Here is a 13,504-nt window from a genome sequence, read left to right as displayed (position 1 = left end):
TACGGGTGAAAGGGGGCACCTATATATGAGTACAGTGGGTTTGTGGTGGGTTTTGCAGAGCTCACTGTTCCCTCCACAAATGTAACAGGTAGGGGGGTATGGGCCTGGGTCCGCCTGTCTGAAGTGCACTGCAGTACCCACTAAAACTGCTCCAGGGACCTACATGTGCCGTCATAGACCTGAGTATGACATCTGAGGCTGGCACGACATATTTTGAAAGATGTTTTTTGAGGGTGGGAGTGGGTTAGTGACCACTGGGGGAGTAACGGGAGGTCATCCCCGATTCTCTATGGTGGTCATCTGGTCATTTTGGGCACCTTTTTGTGCCTTAGTCGTAAGAAAAACAAGTCCGGGTGAAAACGTCCAAGTGTTCATCAGAGACGTCCTTGTTTTTTTCGATTATGGGTCAAGGAATTAGTAAAGGTGCAGAGAAGGGCGACGAAAATGATAAAGGGGATGGGACGACTTCCCTTTGAGGAAAGGCCAAAGCGGCTAGGGCTCTTCAGCTTGGAGAAAAGGCGGCTGAGGGGAGATATGATAGAGGTCTATAAAATAATGAGTGGAGTTGAACGGGTAGATATGAAGCGTCTGTTCACGCTTTCCAAAAATACTAGGACTAGGGGGTATGCGATGAAGCTACAATGTAGTAAATTTAAAACGAATCGGAGAAGATTTTTCTTCACTCAATGTGTAATTAAACTCTGGAATTCATTGCCAGAGAATGTGGTAAAAGCGATTAGCTTAGTGGAGTTTAAAAAAGGTTTGGACGGCTTCCTAAAGGAAAAGTCCATAGACCGTTACTAAATGGACTTGGGAAAAATCCACTATTTCTGGGATAAGCAGTATAAAATGTTTTGTACATTTTTGGGATCTTGCCGGGTATTTGTGACCTGGATTGTCCACTGTTGGAAACAGGATGCTGGGCTCGATGGACCTTTGGTCTTTCCCAGTATGGCAATACTTATGTACTTATGTAAAGACGTCCAAGTGTTAGGCATGCCCAAGTCCCGCCTTCACTACACCTCCGACAAGCCCCCTTGAACTTTGGCTGTCCTTGCGACGGAGTGCAGTTGGAGACGTCCTAAATTGGGTTTCGATCATACCGATTTGGATGTCCCTGGAAAAAGGACGTCCATCTTCCGATTTATGTCGAAAGATGGACATCCTTCTCTTTCGAAAATGAGCCCAATAGTTGAAAAGAGGGTGTGGCCATGGGCAGGGTGTAGGTGTTTCAAAAATCTATGCTCATTGTTATAGAATACACCCTCTCTGCGCTTAATTTAGGCGTCAGGATTTATGCCAAGTAAAACGTGGCATAAATGACCGACCAAATTTGATCATGTGGAGAGGCGCTTGGCATATTCTATATACTGTGTGGAAATTTAAGCCTATTCTATAAAATTTAGCCATTGATGTATTTTTTTTTCTACAAAGAAAGTTCAGGCGCCATATATAGAACCTAGCCATAGGGGCTTGAGGGACAATAATCAGCGGTTGGTGAACCATGGCATGATTTCATTGTATAAAACAATTTTTTATTAAATTTATAGTGTCTACTTTTTGTCATTTTTGGTTTTACAAGTTTTATTGGAATTTGTTTTTAAATCTGGAATTTAGTTTCTGTAGAGAGCATGGAAAAGCAAAGAAATATGTATGCTGTCACCCTTCCAGCTTCCTCATTCCATAAATGTGGGATCATCTTCATTCTTCTCTCTGCTGCTCTACGCACATCCAAAGCATTGCTAAAGTTTCTTTCTCTACTGAGCAACAATAAAACTGCACCCTGCCACAGCAGCACAAAGCCGAGAGAACTGTTAGGATAATCTAAAAAGAGAAACACATGAACTAAAACAATTTATTTATATCATAAGTACAGTAATAAAACACCCACCCTACATGGCCATATTTCAGCAGAATTACTTACATTAGGGCCACATCCTCTTTGTAATTAAAACAAACAAACAAATAAAACACATCAAAAGCATCAAGTAGCAACAAGTTGAAAACTGCACACTTACAATGCAAAACAATGGTACAGTTTTCCTTCCTGCATTCATAGACTCAGGCATGTTTATGTGGGGCCTTGGTGGGAGCATCTATTGTAAAATGTGTCTCAGTAGCAGTAACTGTGTAGGTGGGTGGATGGAGAGTGTATGGGATATGATTAGTGAATGATGGTATATTTCACATGTGTGTGTATGTGTTTGTGTCAGTGGTATGATGTGTATGCTAAAGGTGGCCCCAAGCCTAACTGAAGCTAAAGGAGATACAGCCTATTGATGGGTTTGGGGCCACCTCTCAAATCCTCCATCTCTGGGGAGATATTAGGACTGCGTAACTCACTGTGGGGTCTTTTTGCCAAGCTGCAGGGAAAAGGGCCCTGCGCTAGTGGCGGGGGCCATTTTTCCTGTGCGCCAGGCCCTTTATACCACAGCAGGTAAAAAAGCCCCCAACACACATGGCCATGCGGTAAGAGAACTCTTATCGCATGGCCATGAGTCAGGGAGCCCTTACCACTAACCATTGAGGTGGCAATAAGGGCTCCTGCACTAACCCAGCAGTAACCTGGCAGCATGCAGTGATGCTTGATTACTGCCAGGTTATCGCTGCGCAAACCATTTCTGGGGGGGTTCTTTTTTCACAGTAACCACAGTACCCTGTTACTTCCTATTAAATAATAGTATGCTTTATTTAAATATACCCATACACCCATAAAACTCTGTGGTGCCTACGTGCTCACTCACACACACCATGCATCCAAAACCTTTATCCTCATTACATTGCACTGTTGTATCAACTTTTTATACAGATAATATAAGTATAATTAAATCAACTTTAAAGCTCTGTGTCCATTATGCTCCGATAGAGTCCAGCATAGCCTTGTATCCCAAACTCATAACAATCTTGTAATGTTTCAAAGCAGCCCAAAGCTGTCTCTTACTCCACTACAACCGGTAGAGACTTGTGTTGTCCAATAAGTCAATGGAGCCGATTTTACATACAGGACACCCGGCTTCCTCAAGGACCATTCATGGCTTGGTGAAGGCTTTCCATAGGCGCCCACTGTGAACCACTTCCGGTTTCACTTAAATTCACCCAAACTCCTCTAGCTCCCTAGAAATGGTGTGCGCTTGAGCGAGGTATAGTGAGGACTACACTCTTAAACATCCTTCTTTGCAAATATTTTTCTGCTTTATTTTTTTTCTGACAGCATTGATAACAGACCCCTGAGGCAGGCTCCTTTGAGACGAAACACAGTCCCATGTCAAGTCTTGGTTGCTCTTAATAAACATCACTTTTGAAAACTTAACAGTATACAAGTGTACAGTGTTGGAAGAGTCATCTCCTCCCACCCTTGCTCTCCTATTGTGTTCACTCTGCAAAGGTTTTTTGGTTCCTCCACTTTGGTGACCATTTCCCTGCACATGCTAAAAGTAACATTAGCGAGTGGCCATTAATGAAATAAATAGAAAGTAGGGCATTTTACAGTGCACAGGAAAGACCCACATAAGGACACGCTAAGACCATTTGTTACCACAGCATAGTAAAATAACCCCATATTTGTTTCCTGTCTGCTTCCATAGACAGTTTGACTTCTTTTACCGACCTACAAATGCATTGATTCTGCAGCTGCTCATACCATTGCTTATCTTATTGCTCCTTATACCCCTGAAAATGAAGGCACGAGGAATGTAATTTAGACAGAGCAGCAATTATAACCCAGAAAACAAAGGCATAGGAGAAATAATTCATATGGAATGGCAATTACAACCCTAACCACCTTACTGGGCAAACTGGATGGCCATCATTTACTATTGGATCAATACTCCAATAGCAACAGTGACCACATTTTTTTTTAATGCCTGCCGTGGCATTTAAAACATGATATTGTCTGTCACCTCGATGCTTCCAAAGATATTCTTTTATTACAGCATGACTTAAGACCTACTTTTGACTTTATTGATCACGCTGTTCTTTTACCACGTCTACAAGACACTAGGCTTTAAGGACACGTACTTAATTGGTATTGCCTCTCTCTCCCTGTGTATCTTTCATGTTTCTTTTGTTAATACTCTTGCCCGTTCCTTTGCTGTCTCTTGTGGGGTCACTCGGGGTTCTGTTCTGGAACTCACCTTGTTTTACATCTTTCTTGCCCCTCTAGGGGGAGATTCTATATATGGCGCCTAAAAAATTCGCGCTGAAATCAGTGCCGACTAAGCATTTTCTATAATCGGTGCCTTGATTTAGGCACCAATTATAGAATATGCTTAGTTGATATTTCAGCGCCTAAATCTATATGCATCCATTTACACCAACAAAAATGTGGCATAAATCCTAGCGTGTAGATTTAGGCGCACTGGGCCATGTTCTATAATTAGGCACATAAATTTTGGAATGCCCATGAAACGTCCATTTCCCCATCCATAACCATGCCCCTTTTTGCCTGTGCACGTTAGAAGTTTGGCGCACATCATTACAGAATACGCTTTGCGACTTATGTGCCTAAATTCTATTCAGTGCCAATTAGTGTTCATTATTGCTTTAAGTGCTGTTATCAGCTCTCATTAGCTTGCTAAGCTTGTTAAGTTATGCACATTGTTATAGAATCTGCACCGATTTTGAGCCTATTATTAGCATGCCTAGTGATTTTAAGAGACTTTTTGGCGACTAGTGGAAACCCTGGAATCAGGTCTGAGGGACCGAAACGCCATTAATACATTAGAGTGGGAGTCTATCGACATGGCACTATGATTGCTTTTGCAGCTAAGTAGTCACTTTTTTCTTCTTTTTTCTTTTCTTTCCTTTTTTGGGTTATATTGAATGATTACAAAGCAGTATTGAATATATTGTGAATTGACAATTCAGTGAAAATTATAAGTGTTTTGCACATGATTGATAACACCAGCAGGCTCCGGATTTCTCCGGAGGTTCTCACTATGATCATGTTACTCCAATCTTGAAATCGCTGCATTGGCTCCCTGTAAAATCTCATACTGAATTTAAAATTTTATTGTTAGTTTTTAAAATATTGAAAGGTAATATTTCATCAACTCTTAGTGCGACTCTAAGATGTTATCAACCTGCTCGCTCTCTGAGATCATCTCAGAAACAGCTACTTGATGTGCCTTCATTTCATCAGGTTTATTTGGAAGAATGTAGATCATCTATTTTTTTACATCAAAAGTCCGAAATTATGGAAGGCATTGCTCATTGAACTTCGTTTAATACAGAACATGAATCAGTTTTAAAAATCTCTAAAAACTCATTTATTTCTTTAGGCTTTTGGTTTCTTTGATATATGCTATTATTTTATTACCATGTAAATTTTAATTTGCTGTATGTTTTATTTTGAGTAATTTAACAATTTTTGTATAGTTCATTGAGAAAAGAAATAATTTTTATTGTTTTGTCCTATTATATTTTATATGTGGCTTGTTCCCCGCTTAGACTTCCATAGATATAGCGGGTTATAAATAAAGTTTTATTATTATTTGGAATAGAGTATGCTATAGGAGATCCAATAACCTCGTTTAAAAGTTTATCTGATGCATTCACTTTACCTTGGTTGGTTGCATAAATAGCGGCCACTGATTAGACTCTGTATAATATTTGGGTTTCTGCCAAGTACTTGTGACCTGGCTCGGCCACTGTTGGAAACAGGATACAGGGCTAGATGGACCATTGGTCTGACCCAGTATGGCTACTCTTTTGTTCTTATGGCAGAAAAGGATAAAACAATATACAAATCATAATAACAAAGAAGACTATAAATCATATGCAGAACAGATAAGTTTTTAGGGCACTCTTAAATTTAGCAAAAGATATTTCCAAGACGCAAAGATTTTGGAAGTGAGTTCCAGAGAGATGGTACCAGAAAATACATAGCTGAAGTGCCTGTTGACTCAAGACAAGCTGAGGGAACATTAGGAATACAAAGGCGATGGTCATCGAGGGAGCGAAGAATGCGTGTTGGAGTGTATGGACTGATTACAGACAACAAGTAGGCTGGGAGTCCTAATTGAAACAGTTTGTGAGTGAGCGTAAGAATTTTAAATTTTATTCAGGAAGCTATTGGTAGCCAATGATATTGCATCAAAAGGGGAGCAACATGATCAAAGGGTCATATGCAGAGTACTCGAATAGCTGTATTCTGCACTGATTGAAATCTGCACAGAAGAGTCTGTGAGTTTGGCATAAACTATGTTACGGTAGTCTAGCTTTGAAATGACTAAAACTAAGAGTATTGTGATTGGAGAGGAAGAATCAAGATAGGACCGAATAGCTGGAAACTGTCTCAGGGATTAAAAACAACTTTTTACGAGCATTAACCTGTGGCTATATGTATGGTGGCAATTTTCGGCTATGATATGTATAGCTATGCAGTTTAATTTAGGAGCCTTTCTTTAAGCCTTAAACCGCATAGCTGTATGTATAACAGTCGAATATCACTGCTAACCATACAGTTCCACTCTCACTCAGTCCTGGCATTATAGTGTTATGACAGTTAGAGAGATTTTCAGCAGCACTATCTGATAAGTGCCACTAAAAATCCACAGATAAAGAAATTAGACATTTAATAGTAGCTGCTAAGGGAGTAATTCTATAAAATAGGTACCAGTTAGTCCGGGGTGGGTAACCTCAGTCCTCGAGGGTCGAAACTCAGGTTTTCAGGATTTACCCATGAATATTCAGGGATCTATTTGCATACAATGGAGGCAGTGAAGGCAAATAGATCTCATGCATATTCTTTGGGGAAATTCTGAAAACCTGACTGGGTTGTGGCCCTTAAGGACAGAGGTTGCTCATCCCTGAATTAGATGCATCAATGTTCAGAATACTAGCATATATGCAAGTATGTGCTGAATATGTGTCTATGTGGTATTCTGTAAATAAGCATATATTTACAATAGCACATATTTTACAGGTGGGCAGACTCTGGGCAAAGCATGGGCAGGATACACTTTTATGCGTGTAACTTATAGAGACCTATAAGTTATGCATATTTCATTGGCATTTAGGTACACACACTCATATCAGCTCTATATAGGGCTGGTCTAACCATTTGGCAAGAATAGGCAGTTGATTAGAGTAGCAGCATCTAGGGAACAGCAAAAAACAGCTATAGTCAAAGCAAAACTATAAATCCTGGCGGCCACACAAATTCAAAGAACCACCAGTGTGACCTTAAAAAACAAAGTTTAATACTTAATGGTATGATGCTCAATTAAGCATTTTGATAGAATTGTTGTTCCCCTTTTTCCCCCTCCCAGTCCCATTCATCTTCTACTTTATTCCCTTCTCCCCTAACCTCCACATCCCATCTATCTTCTACTCTTTCCAGGGTCTCCTGCCCATTTGATATTTCTTCTCTCTCCATGTACTATCTGTCCTGTCCTGCACCTCTCTCTGTCCAGCTTCTCCTCTCACTTCCCTTTCTTTTGTACCCCCACCCTGTGGCCAGCATCTCTATCTTTCTCCTCTGCTCCCTCCCTATGGTATAGCACTCTCTCTCTCTCTCTCTCAAAACTGCTTTTGTTGTACCACAGAAAGGCTGCATATCAAATCCATGACCCTTTACCATCTCTCACACTCCCTTCACAGATCCAGTGTCTCTCCTACTTTCTTCCCCACCCAACCATTCGATCTCTCTCTTTTCCTGCCTTCATTCACCTACCTCCAATCCCAGCATCTCTCTCCCTCTTTCCTCCTTTTGGGTCCAGTGTTTCTCCCTCTTGCTTCCCAATCCCCTTATATGAGCTCTCTCTCTCTCTTCCCTCTCTCCCCCCTTCCTCAATACCCACAGTTTGGCATCTCTCTCCTTTCCTTCTCCTTCCCTTTCCCCCTCCCCTCACATTCATGCATCTCTCTCCTTCCGTTCCCTCCTCACTCCTGCCATCTGGAATTTCTCTCCTTTTCTTCCCTTTCCTCCACAGCAGTGTAGCATCTCTTTCCTTCTTGTCCTCTTCCCCACCCTCATGGTTTGGCAATCTCTCCTTCCTCCCCCCCCCCCCCCCCCCGTCTGGAATCTCTCTCCTTCCCTTTCCTTCTCCACCCCCCACACAGTTTCACATCTCTATTCACCCCCCCTCCACCCAGTGATGTAGTTGCTCTTTCTCTCTTCTCCCAATTCATGGGTGCAGCATTTCTTGCTTCCTCCACCTCCTCCCTTCACAGGATCCGGTATCTCCCTTCCCGCTCCCTGCAGCACTACCTTCTTTCAATCTTCTGGGTTGCCAGCAGCATCAGTGAGGTAGGCACACTCCCCCCAGTTAAATGCCCCATAACCAGCTATCTGGCAATATTCAGCAGCCACTTGAAAACATGGGATATCTTTGGCCGGTTTCAAGTCTGGTTATGCTGAAACCAGCTAAAAATAAACTGGATATTCAATGCCGGTCACTGGAAACAGCCCAGCATTGAATATCTGGCATCACCACAGACTTTAGGAGTTAGCCAGGCTAACTCCCGCAGTCTGAATATCAGCCTCACTGTTTTCAGTGGCCCTGGAAGCTTTTCCTCTTCAGGGTCCTGCCTAAGCAGGGGCAGGAAGCTGTAGCAGAGGAAAAGCTTAAAGGGCAACCAAAGACAGTGTGCCTACGTCACTGACACTTCTGGTGGTCCAGAAGATTGAAGGAGGGCAGCGGTGCAGGAAGCAGGAAGGGAAAGAGTGGTACTAGATCCCATGGGAAGTGAGGTTGAGATGCTGGACAGGCAGTTTGTTTGGGGAGGCAATGCCTACCCCCACCCCCCAAACTACGTCCATGGGTAATTTATACTAAAATAAATGTCAAGCAACACATTGCATAATTGAGTGCCAGAACTTGCAGCTTACTTACTTTTTCTACTGTGCAAACATGATGCCAGTGTTATGTCACTATTTACACTATGTAGTGAATGGACAAATAGGAAACTCACACATTTACCTCCTAACATGAGTTACTGTGCATCCATTTAAGTCAAATTTTCAGTTAATCTGCAGAAATGTATTGAAAACAAGGAAATAACAGTACACATTACCATACCTTAAGGCTGTTGTCACATACCTTCTAAAATACAAGACTCAAAAAATTAAACAAAGCATAACAAAAGTGTACATTTAGCAAAAACTTATGTGACCTTTTCCAATTAGTAAAAACATGGATCGACTCCAGCAAAGTACGTGGTAGAGTTAATTTCAGTCATCGAATTTGTTCAAAATGTCCTCCCTGAGTGGACACATAAGCGCAAAGATGTGTATATCACTGTTGTTTTGCAGTGCCGATCACACGTTGGTCAAGTTCTTCCCATGCAGTCACTAACCTTCTGACGTTCTGTAGTACAAGTTTCATCAATCTTTTTCAGAAGCTTTTTAAGCCCCCAAAGTCCAGTTCTTTGTTAGAAATTCAGCAATAATTTGTTTTGCACTATAATGTTTAGTTTGCCACAAAAATATAACAACTCTATCTTGTTTGGTAAACACCATTTTCACTGTTAGGGAAAACAATAGCATCACTCTGATGTCACTTTGTACGGTAGAAAAAATAAGAAATGAGTTCTGGCAGTCAATTATGCAAAGTGTTGCTTGACGCTAATTTTAGTACAAATTACCCAAATTTGCTTAAATTATGCTGTTAAACAGCAACGTTAGATGACAAAATCTAGGAGTTCCCTTTTTTGTCCAATTACCATGTACATATTTGTAAAGAACTGTGGTTCTCTAGCAGTGCTATAGGAGTGATAAGCAGTAGTAGTATTGGACTGGCACAGTCATATTCAAAAAACTCCTTTAAAAATCTTCACCAAAATGGACACAGATTTTCATATTTCTTCCACTCATTTTCTAAAATATTTTAGGTAAAGATTTTCCATCATCATAAGTACATAAATAAATAAGTGTTCCCATACTGGGACAGATCGACGGTCTATGAATCTCAGTATCCTGTTTTCAATCCAGGTCACTAGTACCAGGTAAGATTCCAAAACAGTACAATATACTTTATGCTGCTTATCCCAGAAATACTGTCAAAACAAAAAACTGAGCCAACACTCTGTCGAGTGTAAAAAATCGCAAAATGTTCAAACAAATGTGAATGCAGGTTTTATACAGTGGGGGAAATAAGTATTTGATCCCTTGCTGATTTTGTAAGTTTGCCCACTGACAAAGACATGAGCAGCCCATAATTGAAGGGTAGGTTATTGGTAACAGTGAGAGATAGCACATCACAAATTAAATCCGGAAAATCACATTGTGGAAAGTATATGAATTTATTTGCATTCTGCAGAGGGAAATAAGTATTTGATCCCCCACCAACCAGTAAGAGATCTGGCCCCTACAGACCAGGTAGATGCTCCAAATCAACTCGTTACCTGCATGACAGACAGCTGTCGGCAATGGTCACCTGTATGAAAGACACCTGTCCACAGACTCAGTGAATCAGTCAGACTCTAACCTCTACAAAATGGCCAAGAGCAAGGAGCTGTCTAAGGATGTCAGGGACAAGATCATACACCTGCACAAGGCTGGAATGGGCTACAAAACCATCAGTAAGACGCTGGGCGAGAAGGAGACAACTGTTGGTGCCATAGTAAGAAAATGGAAGAAGTACAAAATGACTGTCAATCGACAAAGATCTGGGGCTCCACGCAAAATCTCACCTCGTGGGTATCCTTGATCATGAGGAAGGTTAGAAATCAGCCTACAACTACAAGGGGGGAACTTGTCAATGATCTCAAGGCAGCTGGGACCACTGTCACCACGAAAACCATTGGTAACACATTACGACATAACGGATTGCAATCCTGCAGTGCCCGCAAGGTCCCCCTGCTCCGGAAGGCACATGTGACGGCCCGTCTGAAGTTTGCCAGTGAACACCTGGATGATGCCGAGAGTGATTGGGAGAAGGTGCTGTGGTCAGATGAGACAAAAATTGAGCTCTTTGGCATGAACTCAACTCGCCGTGTTTGGAGGAAGAGAAATGCTGCCTATGACCCAAAGAACACCGTCCCCACTGTCAAGCATGGAGGTGGAAATGTTATGTTTTGGGGGTGTTTCTCTGCTAAGGGCACAGGACTACTTCACCGCATCAATGGGAGAATGGATGGGGCCATGTACCGTACAATTCTGAGTGACAACCTCCTTCCCTCCGCCAGGGCCTTAAAAATGGGTCGTGGCTGGGTCTTCCAGCACGACAATGACCCAAAACATACAGCCAAGGCAACAAAGGAGTGGCTCAGGAAGAAGCACATTAGGGTCATGGAGTGGCCTAGCCAGTCACCAGACCTTAATCCCATTGAAAACTTATGGAGGGAGCTGAAGCTGCGAGTTGCCAAGCGACAGCCCAGAACTCTTAATGATTTAGAGATGATCTGCAAAGAGGAGTGGACCAAAATTCCTCCTGACATGTGTGCAAACCTCATCATCAACTACAGAAGACGCCTGACCGCTGTGCTTGCCAACAAGGGTTTTGCCACCAAGTATTAGGTCTTGTTTGCCAGAGGGATTAAATACTTATTTCCCTCTGCAGAATGCAAATAAATTCATATACTTTCCACAATGTGATTTTCCGGATTTAATTTGTGATGTGCTATCTCTCACTGTTACCAATAACCTACCCTTCAATTATGGGCTGCTCATGTCTTTGTCAGTGGGCAAACTTACAAAATCAGCAAGGGATCAAATACTTATTTCCCCCACTGTATATGTAAAGTGGAGTAAAGTCTTATATATATAACACGTAGAGAGTTGTTTTCTCACTCAATAACTGAATGTATGATTCGTGTATATGATTTAATCATTGACTTGACCTCCACCAACCTTTACTATTAACTAACTTATAACTTGTATTAATCCAACTCTCACAATCTGATCGTAATCAACAAAATATATACAGCACTTAGCTTAGGCAGGTTGATGCACTCAAAAACCCCAACAGGTCCCCGTTTCATGCTAACTTTATCAATGGGGAGTCACCAATTCTGATAACTGCCTCAAGTGCGTGTGTTCCATTGCTTCAAGTGTACAGAGCTCCATAGATCTTCTGTGATAAACAAATAAATAAGAAAAAAAAAACAATAGAAACAAACTGCTAGAATGGCTGACTGAAAATATTTGCAAAATACCATGTTTAACATTGCCATAACTCTGGTTATAACATGTTCTGCATATATGTTTTCATAGGCCACATAAAATTTAATCAAAGGCCAGAGGTTGCTCACCTCAGCTCCAAGTGGATCTACCCATGTAACGCTTTGATTGCACTACAGAAAGGCAGAATATCAAATCCCTGACCCATTATAACGGAATAAGGGGAATAAAAGATACACTTTCCTTTCCTTTCAAAAAGAACAGAGTGGAGCCAGGAAAGAAGCCAGTGAACAGGATAAACAGAAAGCTGATTTGTCCAGTCTGGAAGAAGTAAAGCCTGAGCTGAAAGCTCAGATTTGCCAGTGTCCCAGAGCTGAGGGGCTGAAGTCAGAGGTACTAACTCAGCTGCTACAGAACAGACAACATACACAGAGAAAGGCTGCAAGAAAATGCTACTGTAGCAGCCATCCTGCCAGAGGAAGAAAGCCAGTGTGAGCAGTAGAGACAGAAAGAGAGCCCTGCTCCAGAGAGACTCTGAAGGTTGACTGGCTGCACAGAAGCCAGTGGAGTTCCTTAAAAAGAATGGAGTTCAGCTAGGGAAGTAAGTGAAAGTTACTAGAAGATTGTATTTTATTTTAATTTCTAGTTTAGCCACAGTTTGAGGGGAAATGCACAAACCAAGAGTAGGTATACTTCCTAGTGCCAGGCCTGTCTGAAATTATAACCCTGATGCAAGCAACTGCCAAAATGTGGCTGGGTCTGTGTCCATCCATTACATCATCTTTGATGTGCCATACTGGTGTCACAATGAGGGGCATAATCGAACAAAAACGTCTATCTCCATGGGCGTTATCTCCAAGAACGGGTCCGTGAAGGGGCGGACCGAACCGTATTTTCGCAAAAAATAGACGTCCATGTTTTATTCGACAATTTGTGAGCTGGGCGTTTTTGTTTTTCAGTGATAATGGAAAATGAAAGCGCCCAGCTCAAAAACGAATAAATCCAAGGCATTTGTTCATGGGAGGGGCCAGGATTCGTAGTGCACTGGTCCCCCTCACATGCCAGGACACCAACCGGGCACCCTAGGGGGCACTTTTACAAAAACAAAAAAAAAGGTAAAAGAGCTCCCAGGTGCATAGCACCCTTCCCTTGTGTGTTGAGCCCCCCAAATCCCCCTCAAAACCCACTGCCCACAAGTCTACACCATTATTATAGCCCTAAGGGGTGAAGGGGGGCACCTACATGTGGGTACAGTGGGTTAGGGGGGGGGGGTTGGACAACTAATAAGCATTAAGCAGCACAATTGTAACAGGTAGGGGGGGATGGGCCTGGGTCCACCTGCCTGAAGTCCACTGCACCCCCTAACAACTGCTCCAGGGACCTGCATACTGCTGCCAGGGAGGTGGGTATGACATTTGATGGTGAAAATAAAAAGTTGTG

Source organism: Microcaecilia unicolor, chromosome 7, assembly GCF_901765095.1.
Source record: "Microcaecilia unicolor chromosome 7, aMicUni1.1, whole genome shotgun sequence".
Lineage (NCBI taxonomy): Eukaryota > Metazoa > Chordata > Amphibia > Gymnophiona > Siphonopidae > Microcaecilia > Microcaecilia unicolor.
This window is presented reverse-complemented; position numbering follows the sequence as displayed.